This window comes from Rutidosis leptorrhynchoides, chromosome 1, assembly GCF_046630445.1.
Source record: "Rutidosis leptorrhynchoides isolate AG116_Rl617_1_P2 chromosome 1, CSIRO_AGI_Rlap_v1, whole genome shotgun sequence".
Taxonomy (NCBI): Eukaryota; Viridiplantae; Streptophyta; class Magnoliopsida; order Asterales; family Asteraceae; genus Rutidosis; species Rutidosis leptorrhynchoides.
The window spans coordinates 619,283,967-619,298,739 of NC_092333.1; positions in this window are offsets into that span (position 1 = coordinate 619,283,967).

Sequence of the window (14,773 nt, forward strand, 5' to 3'; positions counted from 1 at the left end):
GTCATAACTTAAGCCCCGGGAATCAGTTTTCGGCGAGTCTTACATATATCTTCGCCTAACCAACCCACCCGACACATTAGTATGTTCAAGAACATCCTAAGAACAGCCACCAAGTCGTGACCTACTGCCATTAATCAACTTGGAGCTTTAATCCGATAAAAACATGTTTTAGTCATAACGGGTAATCCGTGGCTCGGATTTCGATGACCCGAACATGAAAGTTCATCCAATCATCAATTCTAACAAAATAGTACACCCTAAAGACTCCAAAAGTGGTCACAAAGTTGGACCATACCTGAATCAATTCGTTTTTACATTTTGATTTCAATAAAACACCATTTTAATCATATCTAGAGCTCCGGGAATCGAAATAACATGAATCCGGAGTCTAAAATTAATGTCTTGATGAGAGGAACACATCTAGACACTTTAATTTAACTTTTATATCAGTTATGTTTACAGAAAAGATCAAAAAAACCGCTGTCCCAAAATAATCAAACCGAAAACATATATAATCGAGCATTTCTACGTATACAATCAACAATACAATAACATATAATTATCATACTATCATAATAACATGAAAATACAGAAAAATAAGGGAAAAATCAAAAAGCTAGGGTTAGGGTTTATACCCAAATCGATAATCAAGAGGTATGGTTGCGTAGAGAATGACGAGAGGAACGCGTTTATGTGAATAATTGATTGATCCAAGCTTTATTTTTTTGATGAAGATGATGATGATGGTGGAGATGGGCGACGGCCACATAAGGGAGAAGAGGAGAGGTTGAGAGAAAATTAGAAAACTAGGTTTAGGGAAATTTTTATGAAGTGTAAATGTGAAAATGGGAAAAATCAAAAGGCAAGGCTCCCCCCTCTTAGGGGTTCGGCCGAATGGTGGGTGTGGGGTGGGCCCCATGGCCCACTTTTGCTATATGGTGGATTGCTTGTGGCCTGAACGTTCGAACGAAACCCGAAACGCGAAAACACGACTACGCGATTAATTATTCGAAGATATATTAAATATGCGACGAAAAATATATATAAACACTATATATAAATATATGACATTAAAATATCATATTTAAAATAATTCGTATTTAAAAATCCCAAAAGCTTGAACGTAGGTTTGAAAACCGAAAAGATTCGCCGGATAGAAATCCACGATTCGTCTAAACGTACGATTTACAATATGAATACAAATATTCATTTAACACATAATAATTAATATATTATTACTAAAATAATAATATAGCTCATAGAAATGACGTGGCATGGATAACAATTAACGGACGTTAAATAATAAACGGTAAAAGATAACGGAAAAAGTAGGGTCGTGACAGTACCTTCCCGTTCTGGGAACAAATGCGGGTACTTCTGCCTCATCTGGTCTTCACGCTCCCAAGTGAACTCGGGACCACATCCGGCGTTCCATCGAACTCGGACAATAGAAATTCTACTCTGCTTGAGTGTCTTAACTTCCCGATCCATAATCTCAACATGTTCTTCAATAAAATGGAGTTGTTTATCAACATGCAGCTCCTCAAGAGGAATGGTTTCATCGACCTCGGCCATTACTTCTTCAAATTCAATACATGAAAAACGTCATAAACAGCACTGAGTTCTTGTGGCAGTTTCAAACGATAAGCCACGGGTCCAACTCTTTCTGTAATCTCAAACGGTCCAACAAAACGAGGATTCAACTTTCCTCTTTTACCAAATTGTACCACACCTTTCCAAGGTGATACCTTCAACATAACACGGTCACCAACTTGAAATTCTAAATCTTTCCTTCTCTTATCGGCATAACTCTTTTGCCAACTTATGGCGGTTCTCAACCTTTCTTTAATCTGTACGATCTTCTCGGTAGTCTCATGAATAATTCCTGGGCCTGTGAGTTGAGCATCCCCAACCTCGTTCCAACAGATAGGAGACCAACACTTTCTACCATACAGAGCTTCAAACGGTGCAGCTTTAATACTTGCATGATAACTGTTATTATAAGAAAATTTAGCTAACGGCAAATATCTATCCCACCCATTACCAAAATCAATAACACACGCTCGCAACATGTCTTCTAACGTTTGAATGGTCCTTTCACTCTGACCATCCATCTGCGGATGATAAGCGATGCTCATATCTAACTTAGTTCCCAAAGCTTCCTGTAAGTATTGCCAAACCTCGATATAAATCAACTGTCTCAGTCTGAAATAATAGATACAGGAACACCATGTCTAGAAACAATCTCCTTCAAATACAAACGAGTAAGCTTCTTTATCGAATCCGTTTCCTTAATCGGCAAGAAATGAGCTGACTTTGTGAGTCGGTCAACAATCACCCAAATGGTATAATACCCACCCACAGTTCTTGGTAACTTCGTAATAAAATCCATCGTAATACCTTCCCACTTCCACTCGGGAATCTCAGGTTGCACCAAAAGTCGAGACGGTTTCTGATGCTCAGCTTTAACCTTAGCACAGGTCAAACACTTAGCCACATAAGTAGCCACATCAATTTTCAAATTAGGCCACCAATACAGCTCCTTAAGATCATGATACATTTTTCCTGAACCGGGATGAATAGAGTACCTAGACTTATGAGCTTCATCTAAAACAAGTTGTCGCAGATCACCAAACTTCGGAACCCAAAGACATCCCACAAAGTATCTAGTACCATCAGTTCATATCTCAAACTTCTTAGCCATGCCTCTAACTTTCTCGTTCACAAAATTCTCCTCCTTCAAGGCTTCTTATTGTGCCTCAAGAATCTACCTAGCGAGGTTTGTTAGAATTATCATATTCAAGGCTCTAAACCTACGAGGTTCAGCCCTCTCTTTACAACTTAACGTATCAGCCACAACATTGGCCTTTCCCGGATGATATAAAAGTTCACAATCGTAATCGTTCAACGTCTCAACCCATCTTCGTTGCCTCATATTCAACTGTTTCTGATCAAGGATATGTTGAAGACTTTTGTGATCAGTGTACACTGTACTTTTGACCCCATAAAGATAACGTCTCCAAATCTTCAGCGCAAACACAACAGCTCCCAACTCTAAATCATGGGTTGTATAATTCTGCTCTTGAATCTTCAACTGACGTGATGCGTACGCAATAACTTTCTTTCGCTGCATTAAAACACAACCAAAGCCCTGACGCGAAGCATCTCAATAAACAACAAAATCATCATTACCCTCAGGTAGTGACAATATCAGAGCGGTAGTCAACTTCTTCTTCAGAGTTTGAAAAGTAGTCTCTTGTTCATCCTTCCACTCATACTTCTTCCCTTTGTGCGTTAAAGCAGTCAGAGGTTTCGCTATACGAGAGAAATCTTGAATGAACCTTCTATAGTAACCTGCCAACCCTAGAAACTGACGAATCTGAGTAGGAGTTTTCGGAATTTCCCACTTCTCAAGTGCCTCAATCTTGGCAGGATCAACTTGTATTCCCTGTTTACTAACAACATGTAACATCCCGTTTTTCCCGTACACATTTAAAGGTACAAACTTAATTTCTAGTACGCTTATAACTTGTGCATTTTTATAATTAAAAGACCTAAGTGTTTGAAATTTGTATATATATATATATATATATATATATATATATATATATATATATATATATACGAATATGTATGTATATATATATATATATGTGTTTAGAATATATGCATGTATAGTTATATGCATGAGTCTTTATTGATGTTAAGGCTTGTGAGACTAAAGATGAGGTTTAGACGAGCATAGGAAGCGTGAACGAAGTGTATAAGTTGGATAAATCGTTAAGTTGTGTAAAGTTGTTGAATGGCTCAGTTGAAGGCCATTGCCGCGCTGCGGAAGCCTTTGTCGCGCCGCGACATTTAACTCGAAACAAAGTCAAGAGGCCTGTTAAGAAGGGTCAAGTTTTCCTTTATATGTCGCGCCGCGGAGAAGAAGGCCGCGCCGCGACCAATAACTAGAATCTGAGTCAGGAAAGATTTAAGAAAGCTCGTAAAATACGTTAAACGCCGCGCCGCGACAATTGGGGCCGCACCGCGACCCACTGGGTGAACTGGTTCCGAATTTTGTTTTTAAAATAAGTGGCTTAAGGGCAAAATTGTCATTTTACATCTAGATCTGATTGGAGCACTAAATCTCCACCACTCATCCATTTTGTTCATTTTCATTTTCCTTTTCTTTCTCCATTTACTCTCAAAACTTAAAAACCCATTTGATTTGAAGTGAGATTTGAGAGTGGAGATTTGTGAATCAAACCTTGGAGCAAGAATTAAAGTTGTTCTCCTTGTTCATAGCTACAAGAGGATAGTGTTGGTAAGTCTTAACTCCATGTTTTGAGTTTTAATTAGCTTATGCTAGGGTTTGGTTCATTTGAAACTTGTAAGACCCATTTGGGGGTAATATGGGTGGATTTGGGTTAGGTGATAAAAGGAAACCCTAAATAGCCATAATCTAGGATTTGGTCTTATGATTTGGGGTTGTAAGTGTTAAATGGTGTTGTTAATCATTAATACACCTTTAAATTTATGAAAGAAGTGTTAATGGGTAAGTTTGACTCGATTGTGAGTCTAAGTATTTAAAATGGGTCAAATGAGTACTATTTGACCTAATTGGGTGAAGTGGGTATGAAATACCCAAGTTTGTGTTAGTAGACTTTAATTCACTAGCTTTAGTGATTGAAGTTGAGTCTTGACCCTTAAGGGCGGTTTTGGTGAAAATGGGGCATTTAATGCATTAAGTCATTAAATGCACATAAGTGAATTATTGGTATTTAGTCCAACTAGGTATTGTGTTGATTGAAGTACTTATTATATTAGGTACTTTGCTTTGAAGCTTGCGGAGGTATAAAACCGTCACCGAATCATTAAGGTGAGTGGAATTATTATATGTGTAGGTATATAATGTATCTATTTGTTGTAGCGTGAGATGTGAAGTGTCGAGGTGCTAAGACACCACGTTTCACGTGACGAGTGAAGCATCGAGGTGTTAAGATGCCACTCGAGGTGAAGCATCGAGGTGTTAAGATGCCACCTAGGAGTGAAGTGTCGAGGTGTTAAGATGCCACTCCATAATAAAGGGTGAAGTGTCAAGGTGTTAAGATGCCACCCGAGGGTGAAGTATCGAGGTGTTAAGATGCCACCCGAGGGTTAGTGATATGAGTGGCTAAGTACACTAATGGATGTTGTGAACTACGATGGCCTTTCGCGGGCGACATTCCCTTGTACGATTGGTTAACCATGTGTAGTGACCCGAAATTTTCCATGTTTATATATATTAAATTAAATTGTTATTTACATGATTAAGTGTTTCCAACATGTTAAGCAATCAAACTTGTCAAGACTTGATTAATTGAAATAGGTTTCATATAGACAATTGACCACCCAAGTTGACCGGTGATTCACGAACTTTAAAACTTATAAAAACTATATGATGACATATATATGATTATATATATAGTTAACATGATATTATGATAAGTAAGTATCTCATTAGGTATTTTAACAATGAGTTATATACATAAAATTGAGTTTATTGAATTAAGAAACTCGAAACGATATATATAACGATTATCGTTATAACTACGTCTTACTAAATACATATGAATCATATTAAGATATTGATACACTATGTTTAATCATGATAAATGATAAGTAAATATGTCATTAAGTGTATTAACAATGAACTACATATGTAAAAACAAGACTACTAACTTAATGATTTCGAAACGAGACATATATGTAACGATTATCGTTGTAACGACATTTAAATGTATATATATCATATTAAGATATATTAATATATCATAATATCATGATAATATAATAATTTAACATCTCATTAGATATAATAAACATTGGGTTAACAACATTTAACAAGATCGTTAACTTAAAGGTTTCAAATCAACATTTACATGTAACGACTAACGATGACTTAACGACTCAGTTAAAATGTATATACATGTAGTGTTTTAATATGTATTCATACACTTTTGAAAGACTTCAATACACTTATCTAAATACTTCTACTTAACAAAAATGCTTACAATTACATCCTCGTTCAGTTTCATCAACAATTCTACTCGTATGCACCCGTATTCGTACTCGTACAATACACAGCTTTTAGATGTATGTACTATTGGTATATACACTCCAATGGTCAGCTCTTAGCAGCCCATGTGAGTCACCTAACACATGTGGGAACCATCATTTGGCAACTAGCATGAAATATCTCATAAAATTACAAAAATATTAGTAATCATTCATGACTTATTTACATGAAAACAAAATTACATATCCTTTATATCTAATCCATATACCAACGACCAAAAACACCTACAAACACTTTCATTCTTCAATTTTATTCATCTAATTGATCTCTCTCAAGTTCCATCTTCAAGTTCAAAGTGTTCTTCATAAATTCTACAAGTTCTAGTTTCATAAAATCAAGAATACTTCCAAGTTTACTAGCTCACTTCCAATCTTGTAAAGTGATCATTCTACCTCAAGAAATCCTTGTTGTTTATAGTAAGATATCATTCTAAATCAAGGTAATACTTATATACAAACTTTGATTCAATTCCTATAACTATAACTATCTTAATTCGAGTGATAATCTTACTTGAACTTGTTTTCGTGTCATGATTCTACTTCAAGAACTTTCAAGCCATCCAAGATCCTTTGAAGCTAGATCATTTCTTATTACTTCCAGTAGGTTTACCTACTAAACTTGAGGTAGTAATGATGTTCATAACATCATTCGATTCATACATATAAAACTATCTTATTCGAAGATTTAAACATGTAATCACTAGAACATAGTTTTGTTAATTCTAAACTTGTTCGCAAACAAAAGTTAAACCTTCTAACTTGACTTTTAAAATCAACTAAACACATGTTCTATATCTATATGATATGCTAACTTAATGATTTAAAATCGGAAAACACGAAAAATACAGTAAAACTGGATATACGCCGTCGTAGTAACACCGCGGGCTGTTTTGGGTTAGTTAATTAAAAACTATGATAAACTTTGATTTAAAAGTTGTTCTTCTGGGAAAATTATTTTTCTTATGAACATAAAACTATATCCAAAAATCATGGTTAAACTCAAAGTGGAAGTATGTTTTCCAAAATGGTCATCTAGACGTCGTTCTTTCGACTTAAATGACTACCTTTACAAAAATGACTTGTAACATATATTTCTGACTATAAACTTATACTTTTTCTGTTTAGATTCATAAACTTAAGTTCAATATGAAACCATAGCAACTTGAAACACTCAAAACGGATTTAAAACGAATAAGTTATGGGTAAAACAAGATTGGATTTTTTACTTGTTGTAGCTACGTGAAAATTGGTAACAAATCTATATTAATCATATCCTAGCTAACTTATATTGTATTATACATGTATTCTAATATATTATGTAATCTTGGGATACCATAGACACGTATGCAAATGTTTTGACATATCATATCGACCCATGTATATATATTATTTGGAACAACCATAGACACTCTATATGCAGTAATGTTGGAGTTAGCTATACAGGGTTGAGGTTGATTCCAAAAATATATATGCTTTGAGTTGTGATCTAGCCTGAGACGTGTATACACTGGGTCGTGGATTGATTCAAGATAATATATCAATTTATTTCTGTACATCTAATTGTGGACAACTAGTTGTAGGTTACTAACGAGGACAGCTGACTTAATAACTTAAAACATCAAAATGTATTAAAAGTGTTGTAAATATATTTTGAACATACTTTGATATATATGTACATATTTGTTATAGGTTCGTGAATCGACCAGTGGCCAAGTCTTACTTCCCGACGAAGTAAAAATCTGTGAAAGTGAGTTATAGTCCCACTTTTAAAATCTAATATTTTTGGGATGAGAATACACGCAGCTTTATAAATGTTTTACAAAATAGACACAAGTACATGAAACTACTTTCTATGGTTGAATGATCGAAGCCGAATATGCCCCTTTTTGCTTGGTAGCCTAAGAATTAGGGAACATCACTAATTTTGAGAATTAGTGCACGCCTAATTGATGCGAATCCTAAAGATAGATCTATTGGGCCTAACGAACCCCATCCAAAGTACCGGATGCTTTAGTACTTCGAATTCATTTTTATCATGTCCGAAGGATTTCCCGGAATGATAGGGGATATTCTTATATGCATCTTGTTAATGTCGGTTACAGGGTGTTCATCATATGAATGATTTTTATCTCTATGTATGGGATGTATGTTGAAATATGAAATCTTGTGGTCTATTATTATGATTTGATAATATATAGGTTAAACCTATAACTCACCAACATTTTTGTTGACGTTTTAAGCATGTTTATTCTCAGGTGATTATTAAGAGCTTCCGCTGTTGCATACTAAAATAAGGACAAGATTTGAAGTCCATGTTTGTATGATATTATGTAAAAACTGCATTCAAAAAACTTATTTTTGATGTAATATATTATTATTGTAAACCATTATGTAATGGTCGTGTGTAAAGGGTATATTTTAGATTATCATTACTTGATAATCTACGTAATGCTTTTTAAACCTTTATCGATAAAATAAAGGTTATGGTTGTTTTAAAAATGAATGCAGTCTTTGAAAACGTCTCATATAGAGGTCAAAACCTCGCGACGAAATCAATTAATATGGAACGTTTATAATCAATATGAACGGGACATTTCAGTTAGTATCCGAGCGTTGGTCTTAGAGAACCAGAAATTTGCATTAGTGTGTCTTATTGAGTTTGTTAGGATACATTAGTGAGTCTGGACTTCGACCGTGTTTTCTTTAAAAACGATTGCTTAACACTTTTGTTGGAAACTATATATTATTAACATGTAAATATTATGTGATATATTAACCTCTTAATGTGTTTGATATTGTGTGATAGATGTCTACCACTAGTACAAATCCCATCGATTCACCTAATAATAATGAAGAGTCGAATATATTTTGCGAAGATTCACAAATTCTCGAAAAAGAACCAGAAGAGGAGGAACCGGAAGAGGAGGAACTGGAAGAGGAGGAACCAGAAGAGGAGGAACCGGAAGAGGAGGAACCGGAAGAGGAGGAACCAGAAGAGGAGGAACCGGAAGAAGAAGAGGTTCCGGAGGAAGAAATATTGATACCTATAGTAAATCGATTAAATAAAAGAAAATCCTCAACCAACGGAGCAAAGTTAATAATGGTCAATGGTGTTTCCGCCGAGGAAGCAAAATATTGGGAAGATTACTAATTTTCCGATGAATCGGATCCCGATGAAGATTCCGGTGATGTTATAGAAATTACCTCGACCCAATTTAATAAAGCGAAAGAAAATAATAAGGGAAAAAGTATAAATATAGAGAAACCCGATTCCAACCCCAATGAACTTTATATGTATCGACAACATCCGTATTTCCTAAAATGTAACAATGACCCGGGAACCTCTAAACCACCAGGTTTTTCTAAACCATTATGGAAAACGACTGCTCGTATTAGAGGAACACCATATATTCCTAGAAAATTAGGAAAACGAACCAAGTCCGAAGAAGAAGAAACCAGTGATTCAGATTAGAGGATTGTAATCATGTGTATTATATGTATTGTAGTGTGCTTGTACTTTTATGTTATATGTAAAAATTGCTTGTATTGTTTGTTAATTATCTTTTACGAATCTAATCCTTGTCTATTTTACAGTATAAAAACAAAATGGACGTTAAGGGTAGACAACCGAATATTTTAGAAGACCTACCAGAGGATATGATTGAGGAAATCTTGTCTAGAATCGGTCAGAATTCATCAGCACATTTAGTTATTTAGAAATTAACTTGTCAAACATTTGAAAGACTTTCCAGAAATGCCTTAGTTTATAAAAGGCTTTCCTTTGATAGGTGGGGTATATCACATTGGGGAGACCGTAAGTTATGCCGTGTTTTCTTTAAAGCATTAAATGCGGGGAACCCAAATGCAATTTTACGCTACGGGTTAAGAACCTATTTTGACTCAACATATCCCAACATAGGATTTCGTGAATTAGAAAGAGCTTCTAACATGCAACATAAAGAAGCATGTTATGCTTACGGGTTAGTGATGTTCGCTTCTTACCAAAGTGATAAAAAGAACATCGGATTGCAACTTTTAAATAAAACCTTCCCACAAGTGACGAATTCTGTAGTTGGGGTGAGAAACAAGGTTTTTAGATTATTACGGGGCTGTTAGACATTACGAAACCCTCGTCCTTTTGAAGACATTACAACATGCTGCCTAGCCAATGGTCATAACGGTTATTTTCCACAAGACCAAGGATGGGAAGTCGTCTTAGTAAAACCAGAATGCATGACTTGTTTCTGGACTTATGAATTACGTGTCTTTATTTCCTTTAATGAACAACTTGCGTATTAACTAGATTTATCTTCAAAACTGTCCTGTATCATAGTGTACTATATTTCATGTTATATGTAATATAGCGAAGTTGTAAGTTTGAAGAATATTTGTATGTGGTATATTATTATAATCAGTTTTTCATATGGAATTGTAGTAGTTGAATTGTATATTAGCTACTAAGTATGAACTTAACGGGTAGGTAGTACCCGAATTTAAACTTATAAAATGCTAATATGAAGAAAAAGCTTTTATAAATGAGTTCATATTATGCTACGAAATACTATTGACTACTCTTAATATTCTGTATGATTAACTCGATTCAGTTGGCTATTTTGAAGGAAATGGCACCGACTACTCGACACACCATGAATATGAGCGAAGAGGAATTTCGTACCTTTCTTGCTGCAAACATAGCCGCAGTACAGGCTGCGCTACATACCAACAATAACTCTGAATCTAGCAATGCAGCTAACGGCGCAAGAAATCGTGTAGGATGCTCCTACAAAGAATTCACTGCCTGCAAACCTTTGGAATTTGATGGAACCGAAGGACCAATTGGATTGAAATGGTGGACGGAGAAAGTCAAACATTTGAAAGATTTTCCAGAAATGCCTTAGTTTATAAAAGGCTTTCCTTTGATAGGTGGGGTATATCACACTGGGGAGACCGTAAGTTACACCGTGTTTTCTTTAAAGCATTAAATGCGGAGAACCCAAATGCAATTTTACACTACGGGTTAAGAACCTATTTTGACTCAACATATCCCAACATAGGATTTCGTGAATTAGAAAGAGCTTCTAACATGCAACAGAAAGAAGCATGTTATGCTTACGGGTTAGTGATGTTCGCTTCTTACCAAAGTGAGAAAAAGAACATCGGATTGCAACTTTTAAATAAGACCTTCCCACAAGTGACGGATTCAGTAGTTGGGGTGAGAAACAAGGTTTTTAGATTATTACGGGGCTGTTGGACATTACGAAACCCTCGTCCTTTTGACGACATTACAACATGCTGCCTAGCCAATGGTCATAACGGTTATTTTCCACAAGACCAAGGATGGGAAGTCGTCTTAGTAAATCCAGAATGCATGACTTGTTTCTGGACTTATGAATTACGGGTTTTTATTTCCTTTGCTGAACAACTTGCGTATTAACTAGATTTATCTTCAAAACTGTCATGTATCAAAGTGTACTATATTTCATGTTATATGTAATATAGCGAAGTTGTAAGTTTGAAGAATATTTGTATGTGATATATTATTATAATTAGTTTTTCATATGGAATTTTAGTAGTTGAATTGTATATTAGCTACTAAATATGAACTTAACGGGTAGGTAGTACACGAATTTAAACTTATAAAATGCTAATATGAAGAAAAACTTTTATAAATGAGTTCATATTATGCTACGAAACACTATTGACTACTCTAAATATTCTGTATGATTAACTCGATTCAGTTAGCTATTTTGAAGGAAATGGCACCGACTACTCGACACACCATGAATATGAGCGAAGAGGAATTTCGTACTTTTCTTGCTGCAAGCATAGCTGCAGTACAGGCTGCGCTACATATCAACAATAACTCTGAATCTTGCAATGCAGCTAACGGGGCAAGAAATCGTGTAGGATGCACCTATAAAGAATTCACTGCCTGCAAACTTTTGGAATTTGATAGAACCGAAGGACCAATTGGATTGAAATGGTGGACCGAGAAAGTCGAATCGGTGTTTACCATAAGTAAGTGTACTGAAGAGGACAAAGTTAAGTACGCTACGCATACCTTCACAGGTACTGCGTTAACGTGGTGGAACACCTATCTTGAGCAGGTAGGACAAAATGCTGCTTACGCACTACCGTGGTCGGCATTCAAGCAATTGATGAACGAGCAGTACCGTCCTAGAAACGAAGTCAATAAACTCAAGGCAGAACTTAGAGAGTTACGAACACAAGGGTTCGACGTTACCACATATGAACGATGATTCACAGAGTTGTATCTATTGTGTCCGGGAGCATTCGAAGATGAAGAAGAGAAGATCGACGCATTTGTAAAAGGGTTACCAGTAAGAATTTAAGAAGATGTGAGTTCACACGAGCCCGCTTCTATACAGAAGGCAAGTCGAATGGCTCATAAACTCATAAATCAGATTAAGGGAAGAATTAAAGAGCAGGCGGTCGAAGAAGCCAACACGAAACAACTCAAGAGGAAGTGGGAGGAAAACGGTGACAAGAGTCACCAGTACAACAACAACAACAATTACAACTACAATCGCAACAACTATCCCAACAACCGCAACAACAATCCCAACAATAACCGCAATCCTAACAATAACTACAACAAACATCCAAACAACAACAACAACAACTACAACAACCGTTTCAATAACAATAACAATCCCAACAACAACCTCAATAACAACAACGGCAACAAAAACCAAAAACAGCCATGTCATAGGTGTGAAGAAAATCATCAGGGGTTTTGTACGAAATTTTGCAACAGGTGTAAAAGAAATGGTCATAGCGCGAAAAAGTGTGAGGTCTATGGACCAAAGTTTAACAGAACTAAAGGAACAAATAATGTCGGAACAAGTAATGCTGAAACGAATAGTGTCGGAGCAAGTAATACCAACGCTGTTTGTTATAAATGTGGAAAACCGGGCCACATTATTAGAAATTGCCCGAATCAGGGGAATACTAACGGGCAAGGCCGTGGAAGAGTTTTCAATATTAATACGGCAGAAGCGCAGGAAGACTCGGAGCTTGTTACGGGTACGTTTCTCATTGAAAATAAATCTGCTTATGTTTTATTTGATTCGGGTGCGGATAGAAGCTATATGAGTAGAGATTTTTGTGCTAAGTTAAGTTGCCCATTGACGCCTTTGGATAGTAAATTTTTTACTCGAATTAGCAAACGATAAATTAATTTCAGCAGATAATATATGTCGGGATAGAGAAATTAAACTGGGGGAAGAAACGTTTAAAATTGATTTAATACCAGTCAAGTTAAGGAGTTTTGATGTAATAATTGGCATGGACTGGTTGAAAAAGGTGAGAGCAGAGGTCATTTGTTACAAAAATGCGATTCGCATTATGCGTGAAAAAAGAAAACCTTTAATGATGTACGGAGAAAAGAACAACGCGAAATTAAATCTTATTAGTAGTTTGAAGGCGCAAAAACTAATAAGAAAAGGTTGTTACGTCATTCTAGCACACATCGAGGAAGTTAAACCTGAAGAAAAGAACATCAGTTATGTTCCCGTCGCAAAAGAATTTTCCGATGTATTTCTGAAAGAATTACCTGGATTACCCCCACATCGATCCGTTGAATTTCAAATAGACCTTGTACCAGGAGCTGCACCAATAGCTCGTGCTCCATACAGACTCGCACCCAGTGAAATGAAAGAATTACAAAGTCAGTTACAGGAACTTTTAGAGCGTGGTTTCATTCGACCAAGTACATCACCATGGGGAGCTCCTGTTTTGTTTGTCAAGAAGAAAGATGGTACATTCAGGTTGTGTATCGACTATCGAGAGTTAAAAAAACTTACCATCAAGAACCGCTACCCACTACCGAGAATCGACGACTTATTTGATCAACTACAAGGCTCGTCTGTTTATTCGAAGATCGATCTACGTTCTGGATATCATCAAATGCGGGTGAAGGAGGATGATATTCTGAATACTGCTTTTAGGACGCGTTACGGTCATTACGAGTTTATGGTTATGCCATTTGGCTTGACTAACACACCAGCTATGTTCATGGACCTCATGAACCGAGTGTGTGGACCATACCTTGACAAGTTTGTCATTGTTTTCATCGATGACATACTTATTTACTCAAAGAATGACCAAGAGCACGAAGAACATTTGAGAAAAGTGCTAGAGTTGTTAAGGAAAGAAAAACTGTACGCTAAGTTTTCAAAGTGTGCATTTTGGTTAGAAGAAGTTCAATTCCTCGGTCATAGAGTGAACAAAGAAGGTATTCAGGTGGATCCAGCAAAGATTGAAACCGTTGAAAAATGGGAAACCCCAAAAACTCCGAAACACATACGCCAGTTTTTAGGACTAGCTGGTTACTACAGAAGGTTCATCCAAGACTTTTCCAGAATAGCAAAACCCTTGACTGCATTAACGCATAAAGGGAAGAAATTTGAATGGAACGATGAACAAGAGAAAACGTTTCAATTATTGAAGAAAAAGTTAACTACGGCACCTATATTGTCATTACCTGAAGGGAATGATGATTTTGTGATATATTGTGACACCTCAAAGCAAGGTCTCGGTTGTCTATTAATGCAACAAACGAAGGTAATTGCTTATGCATCTAGACAATTGAAGATTCACGAGCAGAATTATACGATGCATGATTTGGAATTAGGCGCAGTTGTTTTTG